Source organism: Helianthus annuus, chromosome 6, assembly GCF_002127325.2.
Source record: "Helianthus annuus cultivar XRQ/B chromosome 6, HanXRQr2.0-SUNRISE, whole genome shotgun sequence".
NCBI lineage: Eukaryota > Viridiplantae > Streptophyta > Magnoliopsida > Asterales > Asteraceae > Helianthus > Helianthus annuus.
The window spans coordinates 94448795-94460803 of record NC_035438.2 but is presented as its reverse complement, the minus strand read 5'-3'; the positions used below and the strand labels follow the sequence as shown (position 1 = coordinate 94460803).

General features: G+C 34.8%; 1 long non-coding RNA gene across 2 annotated transcripts; it reads left to right on the top strand.

The window, feature by feature from the left end:
* The first annotated feature begins 1994 nt into the window (after positions 1–1994).
* On the top strand, positions 1995–5990 carry LOC110882894. 2 transcript variants are annotated; one of them, XR_002560282.2, is made up of 8 exons: positions 1995–2323; positions 2411–2728; positions 3005–3136; positions 3465–3518; positions 3614–3684; positions 4243–5184; positions 5488–5669; positions 5772–5990. It is a non-coding gene; the product is annotated as an uncharacterized LOC110882894 (long non-coding RNA). The 2 variants fall into 2 exon arrangements; XR_002560280.2 differs by having other exon boundaries at positions 3614–5184.
* The last annotated feature ends 6019 nt before the right edge of the window (positions 5991–12009 follow it).

Here is a 12009-nt window from a genome sequence, read left to right as displayed (position 1 = left end):
AATGTCGGACAAATACAAGCATCATCTAAAAGTCGGACTACCTCATTACGTTACAAAAATCAGATCAACAATCAGCATCATACGAATATTCAAGTTCGCAGTAACGTTCTTACGACAACAGTTACATTTCAATGATCATTCCAAACCCTAGTTCATGATTTTTCACAGTGCAAGATCAAATCAATCAACCGATACTTAACAATCAACAATCATCACAAGCACAATGTATCAAGCATGCAATTAATCATCATCATCATCACAATATTTCAGAATCAAATCAAAATCACAGAATATTATATGAAGAACTAGGGTTTCCATGAACACATAATCAAGAATCAAGAACAACAACAAATCATTAATAATTACCTTGGATTGATTTAATCTAGATTGCAAGATTAAGATTGATGTAGGAGACTTGTGATTGTGATGGAAGTGATGATTGCCAGAGAAGATCAGAGGATTGCAAGTACGTGCTTTTGTTTTGTGTAAATGATTAGTGAGAAGAGATTAGGGTTAAGTATAATTTAATTTTCACTAATTACTCTATACACCCTGAATTACTATATCTTACACAAGCACACCATCTCACAACAATTTCACAGTTTCACCACCAAGTTTATGCATTTAACAAATTTATCACAATTAACACATAACCATGCGCAATCACACAATACACTTCATTGTATCCAAAACGTTACAGTCTCACAGAAACTAATTGTGCAAATAAACAACTAAACAATAAATGAACGTGCAATAAATGCGAAATAGGAATCTTGGAAATTCGAGTTGTCACAAAACCTACCTCTGTAAGCAGTGCCGAAACATCCGATGTGCATTACGACCTTCTTCACTCCATTTATTTGGAGTACTGTTGTTAACGGATTGGCTCGGCGGTGCAGTAGCTAGGGCTTCGAGACTGGTAGCAGCCGGAGAAGTCGGTGGTGGAACCGGCATAAGCGAGGCGAACTTGTTTTCATGGAAAAATCTTAGCAGAAATAAAGAAAATCAACGACGATTACAACAATTAAGTGTTCTCCGACGATAAACACTATAGATTCCGGCCACCTAATCGAGCGACGACGACCAAAAGAAATCACAGGTGTCCTCCGGCGACAGGGACGACGGTTGCGAGATGTGGAGTGACGGACCAGAAAAACCTAATTCAAACTTTTTGTAAATGCCAAAACTACCCCTCCGCCTTTTTAGCTTTAAAAAGATGAATCCAATCTCAGCCCTTGATGAAGTTGATCTAAGGGTTTTTAAGGGGGTTCCCCTGTTCCCCATTTTTTTGGTGTTCCCCAATGAACCCCACACTATATATATATATATATATATATATATATATATATATATATATATAGGGGAAGGATGTATAGAAAACCCACTTTAATTTAGAAAACTCGGGAAACTCAAAGCTCCCGATGTTTTTTGTTCTTGAAAAAATTTACACATGTTATATACATGTTTTTAAGGGTTTTGGGCAAAAAAAATCAAAAAAGTGCCGAGTAGATATTTTTAAAAAAATAAACAAGTTTTGGTGTAACACATGTTACATTCATCTGACATATTTGTAACATGTGTTACATCAAAACTTATTTATTTTTTTAAAAATATCTACACGGCGCTTTTTTGATTTTTTTTGCCCAAAACCCTTAAAAACATGTATATAACATGTGTAAATTTTTTCAAGAAAAAAAAAACATCGGGAGCTTTGAGTTTCCCGGGTTTTCTAAATTAAAGTGGGTTTTCTATAGATACTTAAATTATATATATATATATATATATATATATATATATATATATATATATATACTTACTATATTATAAAGCATATTTGAAGGGCAACCTAAGGCAATGTACTTAAAACACCTTTCAAGCATGATGTACAAATCTTTTAAGCATAAGAAATACATTTCTCAACTTACTTTCCAATAATACCCTTCACTCAAATTTGTGGGTGGGATTTCAAAATTCAAACACCCTTGTCAGATGTATCTTTTCTTCATCTACCCGCCTCTCTCCCTCCCTCTCCTTTTCTCTGCTTTTTCCCCTTTTCTCCTACATCTCTGGCTTTTTCCCTCTTTCTCCTGTGTTGAACATCGATGATTTGAAGATCTACCGGGCTACCCTTAATTTTCTACTGAAAGTTTTCTCAGATCTACTGGGCTACCCTTAATTTTTGTCATTTTTGGTTGTTTTGTTGTAGATGAAGATGTCAAGCATAACTTTGCAGGAAACAAGCATAGCATGGGAAGATGACAAGTCCGGATCTGATAGGTTTGCTTCGGTATAGTTGCAATCGGTGGATGAAGATGTAAATCAAGTAGGTTTTTTCTATTTTCTGCTGAAAGTTTTCTCAGATCTACCATGCTACTGTTAATTTTTGACGTTTTTGGTTATTTTGTTGTAGATGAAGATGGAGCCGTGGAGATGACAAGCAAAAATTTGCAGACTATGGAATCGCAAGAGGCGGTTTAATCAATTGACTGTTGCTTCAGTGCGAGAGTCTTCCTGCGTGAAGACTATGGATTCGCAAGAGGCAGTAGAGGTGGAGTGGTCGGCTAACGAAGTTTGGGATTTCTGTATAAAGTTCTTTGAAGAATGGAATCGTGTTTATTGGAAATCAAGTCCTGTTGTTACACAAGATGATCAAATCTCACTGAAGCAACAATTGATTGATTGACGTTGTGCAGTCAAAATTAGAGATTACAAAAGATTACCCTTACAGGTAATAGTGATCTATAATTTGTAGCAAAATAAGTTTACATGTTAAGATCAAGAAGTAACGGGTTTAACCTTATAAACATGTTTCCATCTCTAAATGAAGTATAATATTGATTTAGTTAGCTTTTGTTTTCGACTGATTAGGTTATCTGAATATTTTTGTGTTGATTACTAAAGGGGATTGTACAATTGGTCATGATTGATTGACGATTTTTGTGAGTCAATTTAGGCGAATTGTAGGTTTGTACTTCTATTTGATATTTGCATATTTGGATTCCAGTTTGGTGGAAGTCAATGGTGAAAAGGGGTGGTTAGAGAAGACAAGACAATGGTCAAAAGGGTTCATCTGTGTTTGATTTTGTGTCAAAGCAGGGGAATTTGTGAAAAGATCCATTTCACATTCACAACTTAGGTATGTTAGTTTGTCTTTAAAGTCCAACACTTTCTGTTGTTCATTTGATAACAAAAGATAGTTATATTCTTTGATTTTTATGTACTATCAAATGTGGAGTTAAGGTATGCCAAAAGGGCATGGGTGTATAAACTAGGTATTTAGATGTTTGGTAAAATAAAACATGGTTGATGGTTTCTGTCAACCCCATGCTATTCTTTTCAAAGTTATTGAAGATAAGGTTGGCCTTGATTGTAGGCTTTTGGTGGTAAGGTAAGTTTAAGTCTCCATTTTCTGCTTTTAATCCACTTTTAGAATTTTATTTTTTGTTTTTTCGTTCGGTCACTAGGTTTGCCCAAATGAAGGAAAGCTGGAATGAACAGATTCACACAGGCATGCTCATGTTATGTGATTTTCATTTTGTTAACTTGCATTACCTTATAACGTATTTCCCTTAAAATATTCAGTTTATAACTTTAGTTTTTTTGGTGTTTTCAGGGTTGAAGGGTTTAAAGCGCTCGATTTAGGATTTAATGATATCTCGGAAGATGTTTTGGCACATCTGAAAGGTGCCTCCTGTCCTCTCATCATCTTTTTATTTCTATCAACTAAAATTAAAACTAAATTTTCGGATGTGAAATAGTGAAAGGGTCATGCTCTTATACACGTATAAGGTATGGTACTATTTATAGCAGTTTGGCTAATCCATCATACGCCCACTCTTTGAGTATTTAATACAGACCGCATTCACTAACTTCTTTTGTTCCTTGACTTAATGGCGTTTGATGTTATTTGCTATCATCTCAGTTATTCTAACCTGGGCCTAGCTGTTTTTAGTCGGTCTAACCTGGCTAGACATATTTTAAGTCAATGTAACCTGGCCTGAACCATTTTAGTCAGACCATTTTTATTCTATGTAACCTGGTCCAACCTGTTTTATGTCGGTTGAACCTGGTCCGACCCATTTCAAGTCATTCTAATCCAACTTTACATGAAAATTGTGATTCTTGTTATTTTAATCTTGTATGGTTTTTTGTTATTTATGAGATAATCAAGTTATGGTCATTCTAACTTTGTATGGAATATGCACAATTCTGGATCTTTTGTTGCTCTTTTTTTTTATATAGGCCCATATTACAAAGCTCAATGGGAGATTACTCAAGGCAGTGCGACAAGTGATATGCGAGAAGAGCTCTGGGCGTGTCGACCCATTGGGTTTTGTTTGGAACGGCTGGGCCCCTCCTAAAGCTAATTATTTAGCCTGGAGGGCTGCAGCAGATTGTTTGCTGACCAAATCAGCTCTCGCGTGTAGGGGCATGGGGCTGAACGGGGATCTGTGCTGTAGATGTGGTTTGGAGGCCGAAGACACCAACCATCTGTTCATTAAGTGCCTGGTTGCGAGGTGTATTTGGTGGCAACTCAGTGTTTGGATGCGCATCAGTATTCCCACAGACTCGCACAGTGTAACTGAGCGGCTTGCCTTTTTTACAAACCAACTGGGTTCCAAAAGATGGAAAAAAGTAGTCCTTGCGGTTGTTATGGCAGCTTTTTGGAGGATTTGGATCTGCAGAAATGACAAGCTTTTCAATGGCAAGGAGGTCCCGTACAACAGAATGGTGGAGGCGATAAAAGAAGACGCCTTTGTTTGGATTAAGTATAGATCGAGTAAAGCTTCCCTTGAGTGGGATAGCTGGGTTTCGTTTAATGTTGGGACTCTGTTGTAATTTGCTTTTCCTCTTTGTATTCCAGCCAGTGGCTGGTTGCTTTATATTCATATATAAAGTTTGCTGCAGTTCAAAAATATATATAACATTCTATTGGTTCAATTTAGTATCTCGATGAGTATATATCAATTTCTATGTCGTCTAATATCAGATGCTTTCAATTATTGTATATGAGATAAGTTTGTTTTTGGTCTATCACAGGACTACCAGAATGCCCAGGTCAATGAAAGATCTTTTAATGCCATCAAGCGATATAAGAGAGTTTTGTATATGTAATGTCCAAACGAGTTGAATTGGTCATTGTTGCGAAAGAAGCTACCTTGGGCTGGTTCAAAGATTGTAAAGGTAAATCTGTCACTTTTTTGTTTTTTCTATCAAGCTAAGAGTGGCTAACACTGTATATTTATTTGACTATAAAATGACTGCATAGAGTTGGATATACTGATGTCTATTGTAGGATTACATGTTTAGATGTGAAATCTATGACCTTATGCACTATAACGGATGGAATAGCGTGTAAATAAACTTGATATTTATAAATGAGTCTGAAGTTGATAGTTTTTTAATTTAAATTTGACATTAATACATGCGCTATTGTTATTGAGCCTGTAGTCATTGATATGTAATTTTAGATAAATAATGTTGTAGGAATAACAGAACAGGGTTCTGCTGAGCATGACAAGCATCAAATGATGCAGCTGGGCTTCAATCAGCTACAGCATGGGCTCAAATGTTGTCTCAATCGGCGATTTTCAGCTTCAACATCAACTATAGCTTATGCAACCTACAAATCCCAGTTTGACAACTTAGCATAATATCCAAGATTGCAGGTATCTAAATTTTAGATTTATAAACCCAGCTTGTTATATACTTTTATGCCATTTACGCATTTTAAGCATGTTTATGAGACTTTTTTTTTTGTTTTTCATTAGTCTACATGGGCCGGTAGCATATCACAAACATCAGGCCCTTTGGTGATCTAAATGTAAAACAATGGATTCGCTTCCTATTGCTTCGGTTGCTCCAGTCATGCTCCCAACTGGAGGTCCTGTGAAATGTAATTGGACAGGGCACATATGCATATGATACTGAACTAATGTTATTTCTCCCTTTCTTTTATTGTCGTAAAGTTTTTGTCATTTTATTTTCTATATGTACATACTACGCAACGGTTTTTGGGACTTGTATTTATCATCGTCTTTTTTCTTTGTAACTCAAGACTTTTATCATTCAACTTTGGTTTAGATGAATTAATGTCAAATTATAACTATAGTTTAAAACATAGCTTGCGATCTTAGATGCTACCCTAGAACATAGAACTAAACCAAGAAATTTACATGTGTAATAACTTGCACTGTATATTCCAAAAATGAAAAGTGAGCCGATGTTTTATACCGATGCTACAATTAACAAAACTAAGAGACGTACAATGTAATATATCACAAAACGACTGATAAACTAACGGTAAACGAGTATCCTATTGTAAATCGCACTCCTGCCGCATCGTGCGGGTAAACGACTAGTATATATATATATATATATATATATATATATATATATATATATATATATATATATATATATATATATATATATATATATATATAGGATAAAGATCCGTTAGGAACCACCATTTATTGCAAGAACCGCGAGAACCAGTGTGAACACATGGCATTTTTGTAATTATAATATGTTTATGACAAAACACGCACATTCCTTTTTTTTTTGTTACTGTTCTCTGTTTTAGGGTTTCAAGAGCTTCATCAGTTCTCAGTTTTCACAAGTGGCAGAGAGGCGTCCATGGTGGTTTCACGGCGGCGAAGGGGCGTTCAGGGCAGAGAGGTAGTCGTCGTTCACATATTTCACGGCGGTGGCAGTCGGCACAGTGTTTACGGTGGTATATGGCATTTTCTGATTCATCATGTGTCGATCCTCATACATCTGATGATCCTCCTCATACATTGTTCCTCCTGTAAGTCTAATCATGCCATTCATCCTACCATTGTTCCTCATGTAACCCTAATCGTGCCACACTCCTCGATTATTCTGATCGTGATGCCCTAATTACGAATGGAATACTCGATTACGAATCGATGAAGAATATATGATCTATGATTATGTTCTTACTGCAACAATATCGATTATAATACGAATTTTGTAGCACTAACCTCAATTATACGACGAATTTTGAAATATTTGATGGTAAAATCCATATGACGAACAATTTATGGTGTATTGTTATCGTTATGACGAAGACGAACTACTGATGTAATCGAGACGAAGACGAAATACAGAGAATTGCTGATGCTTGAGAACTGAGAACTGCTGATGCAATTCGATTGTCGGACTTGATTATTGTATAAATACACCATCCTGCACATGTGCAACACTTTACCATTACCCTATAACCATCACCAATAATCTACATCTTGCACATGTGCAGCACGTTACCATTACCAATTCACGGCGGCATCCGTGGCTACCTAATCGATGTTAACACATCACACCCACCACCACAACGACAACTACTCTGACTATAACTCCATCATCGACGTACTTCAGTTGACTAACCACCGTTCAAGGCTAGTTCATGTGAGTATGTTTTATTATTGAATCTGAATTAATTATATTATTGCTTGATTTAGTTTATGTTTTTAATCACATGTATCTTTACTGTTTACTTTGTTTTTAAGTTTTATTTACATGATTATTTTACATCATGCCACTGTTGGAGGCTATTGAAAGTGGTGACCATAGGTGTGAGATAGTGGTGACGGTGGCATGATGTGTTTTGAATTGGGCCAGTAAACAAAACTGATGCCACTGATGTGTTCGACATTGTGCCCATTTGAATAGAATATCAAGCATGTCCTGTACTACTCTTAGTAGTAGCCTAGTAGGAAAGTGTGATTTTATTTTGACACGTATGCGGTTGTGTAGGTATGTGATGGATGAAATCGGGTTCAACACTCAGAGATGAACCAGATTTCAGAGTATCACCATTCATGTACATGGCTGAAGGGACATGGGAGTCTGCTGTGAGGTGATCTATTGTTAACATTCTGTTTCTTTTTTCTAATCCTTTTAAGTACAAAAGTATACATATATATCATATTAAACAGGTCAGATACATAACATAATAAAACAGTAGATAATGTTTGGCCGTGTTTGCATTTCCTCTCTTAATGTTTGAGATTGGTAAGAAGTCCCGAGGTTTCAACAGCCGAGCTCTCTACACTTTCCTCGTTCATTGCATATTAGGTAAGGTCGATTTTAGTTCACTATGATCTTCTGAGCTTTTCTTTTTTTTTTTTTAAAAAAAAGAGGGAATACGAGTGTGTGAATGGTTCACTTTTATTACTGAACCATATTTAGAAGTTTCAGTTATATGGAAAACTATTAATTCGTTTATTTTTTGTTTTTAAGAAAGAACCTTTACAGTTAATGAAAACCTTAACATTGTAGGTACTAAAGTGCAAGTACTAAATAATATACGACTAGTGTGAGTATATGCTTTTCATTCTAATTTTTTACTCTTTTGGCTTTCTATTTTTTATGGTTTTTTAGATGAGCTTTATGATACAAGACTCGAGGTGCATCAATCAGAGATGTTTTAGAGGAACACTTTTGATATCAGATATTGGAACACAATATCTTTAGGATGCTTCAATTAAGCGGGCTCTCTCTAAATGTTTTATGTCTCAAGTATTATTGTATATCCGAAGAGAAACATATCTGCATCAGTATGTGTTTAGTAGTAATCGAACAATGTCTATGATGATGATGATACACTTCATCGCTGCCCGCCGCAAAGCGCTAGATTATTTTAACATTAGTTTAAAGATAAAAGAAAGAAATTGAGTTAGCTTGGTATTGTATTTGAACAAGTTTTGAAAAACTATGAATGTTAATTAAACAGAAGTACATACTTGGTTTGTTTGTTTTGGCGTAAATTGTATCTGTGCATTTTAATAAAAATAATTATTTATTTTATCTATCCATTTTGTGCGGATTAGGAATATGGTATTCACTTTGCGTGGGTGGGTCATGTTATTTGTTTTGGACTTTCATTATGCGCGGTTTATTTGTTCATATTAGGTGGCTCACATGGAGTTTACTTTGGTGTTTTTGGGAGGTGGGATGATTCATTTTTGGCGTTTAATTACCCGCCTAGAATACATTTTCATTTTTTTCCCGTCGAACAATGCACATGTGTATACATGTTTAATGTTTCATTACACATTGTTATTGTTTCGACCAATGCACATGTGCATACATGAATATATTAACTGCATATAATCTGTTTTCCTTTACATATGCATCAACATATGTAATGTGGTACCCCATACGTAATAGGGTACCACATACACTCCACATGGTTATTGTTCCGAACAATGCACATGTGCATACATGTTTAATGTTTCACTACATATTATTATTGTTTCGACCAATGCACATGTGCATACTTGGATATTTTAACTACATATAATCCGTTTTCCTTTACATATACATCAACATATGTAATGTGATACCCCATACGTAATAGGGTACCACAACATATGTAATGTGGTACCCCATACGTAATAGGGTACCACATACGTAATATGATATGAACAAATATACAATATTTCAAAATATACACATATCCATTACTAACATGTTTATTGTTTTTTACTAATGCACGTGTGCATTACCAACATTAACACACTATCACATAACTTTTGTGTAACAACCAATATATATAACACCCTTATCATAAGGAATCACATAATCCGAGCAACAATCATTGTTGCACATATGCATCACCGGCATATACTATACTAAACAACATATTACATCCTAAATTAACAAATATAACCATTGTAATACATTATACAATACTACGATACGAATATGTATGCTATATCAATCTTTGCACATGTGTAGTACCAAAATTTTCTCTACCAAACAACATAATACATCATATATTAACAAACATTATCTTTTGTATTCCATATCCACAAACTACCTACACATAACATTTGCATTAGTTCACAACCTCACACCTTCTGCTCGTCTTTCCATTTACTAAGCATCTTCCAACACTCCTCCTGTTTCAACGCCTCTTAGTCTATCATTTTCCGAGATGTCAACCTATTCATCAAATATGTCCTTGTTGTCAATCCATGAGCAGTTTTGAATATATTTTTTCCTGCATACATTACATATAGTACATCAATTGTTTCATGTATGCAAATGTGCAATAAACATTTTACATACAATATGTACAATGTATATGTTTTAAAGTAATAATGCACTTGTGCATATGCCGTAATACATTCATATTAACTTAATCTGACAAAATATGCATATGTGCATAAATATGCACATGTGCAGTAACATGACTGACCTAATCAGTAAGTTTGCTTCAGTAAAAAACTAACCCTTACCAAATCAAATTTCGTATTACTACGACCAATCATATTTAACATTAATTAGTAACAAATCTATTCTGTCAAACTATGCATATGTCCATCATTATAAATGACATTGTTAACATATTATGGTGAACTACATGACATTATTAACCTATTATAGCAAATTATTCACACGTGCGTAATTATACACATTTGCATCAATATGATTGACCTTATTAAACTAATCTGGCAAGATATGCATATGTGTAAAGCTATGCACATGTGCATTAACATGATGGACCTTATCAACAGGTTTGCTTCAATAAAAGACCCTAACACTCAACAAATCAAACAACATCGTGCTTTATACTTGTCCTATTCCTATTCCTTGTATTTATTTCTCCTGCAATAACTGCACATGACATCAAACAACATCGTTTAAAATGAAAGTAACAATTTGATGCACGTGTGCATATACTACCAACAACATCATTGACTAATAACCAACCTTTTTGGCTTTTCGTTTAACACTTTTGTATTCACCCTCCTTATCATCCGGCAGTTTTGTTGCCCCTTCGTCATTATATCTCAACACAAATGTTATTTTCTTCGTTTTTTCTAGCTTTTTACCTAAAATAATAGTTGAAACATAATATAACCAAACATGCAATTTCTATTAGTATGTGCATTAAACACCTTTTTTCATCATCGTAAACGACATGCATTTGTGCATCTATCTACACTTTGTTCATCAACATGCACATGTGCGTCACATGTCATGGTCATTATGCACTTTTGAATCACTATGCACATGTGCATCACATATTCTTATAATGATATTTAAATCCAATCCATATGTAAAGTTCAATGTTATAGGCTCAAATTCAATATGCACATATGCATCACTTTAAACAACAACATTAACATAATCTAATTACACTAAATAATCATAAACACGTATATTAAACAAAATGGTTCATGTTTGCTATGCACATGTGCATCGCATGAAACAATAACACCATCATATTAAACTAATCACGTATCTTACAGAAAACTGCTCAAGTTCACTATGCACATGTGCTTTACCTAAAACAACAACAACAACATATACTAATTACACAAAAACATCTACACGTATCCTAAACAAATTTGCTCAAATTCACTATGCACATGAATGATATTATTAACTTTATTTGCTCAAATTCACTATGACACACTCATTAAATCATCTATATTTATAATCACCTTGCCCTAATTACGAATGGATATCGATGATTATGTTCCTAATATATATTATACGACTGACTTTGGACGAACTTTGGGAACTAACCTCGATTATATGACTATCTGCAGGTAAAATCTCAAATCTGATATAAAATCTCGATCCAGATGCTTCGATGCTTCTATATGGTGAACTGCTTCTATATGGTGAACTGATGATGGTGAAGTGATGATGTATTCGAGACGATGATGTAATCGACGAACTGTTGAGTATTGTTGAGAGATTTAGGGACGAATTGTTGAGTATTGTTGAGAGATTCAGCTTGAAGGTTTAGAAATGTTGAGAGATCTGGATCTAATCAGAGTTTTTGGGGAGAGTGGACGTGAAAGTTTTTATTAAATGTGGTTTAATTTATGACTGAAGTCCAATTGTAAATGGAATCAGGTAAGCGAGTTTTTTAAAGGTTTTTTGTTATTTACAAAATTGCCCCATGTTCACATTGGTTCTCGCGGTTCTCGCAATAAAGGCGGTTCTCGCATGAACCCTACCCTA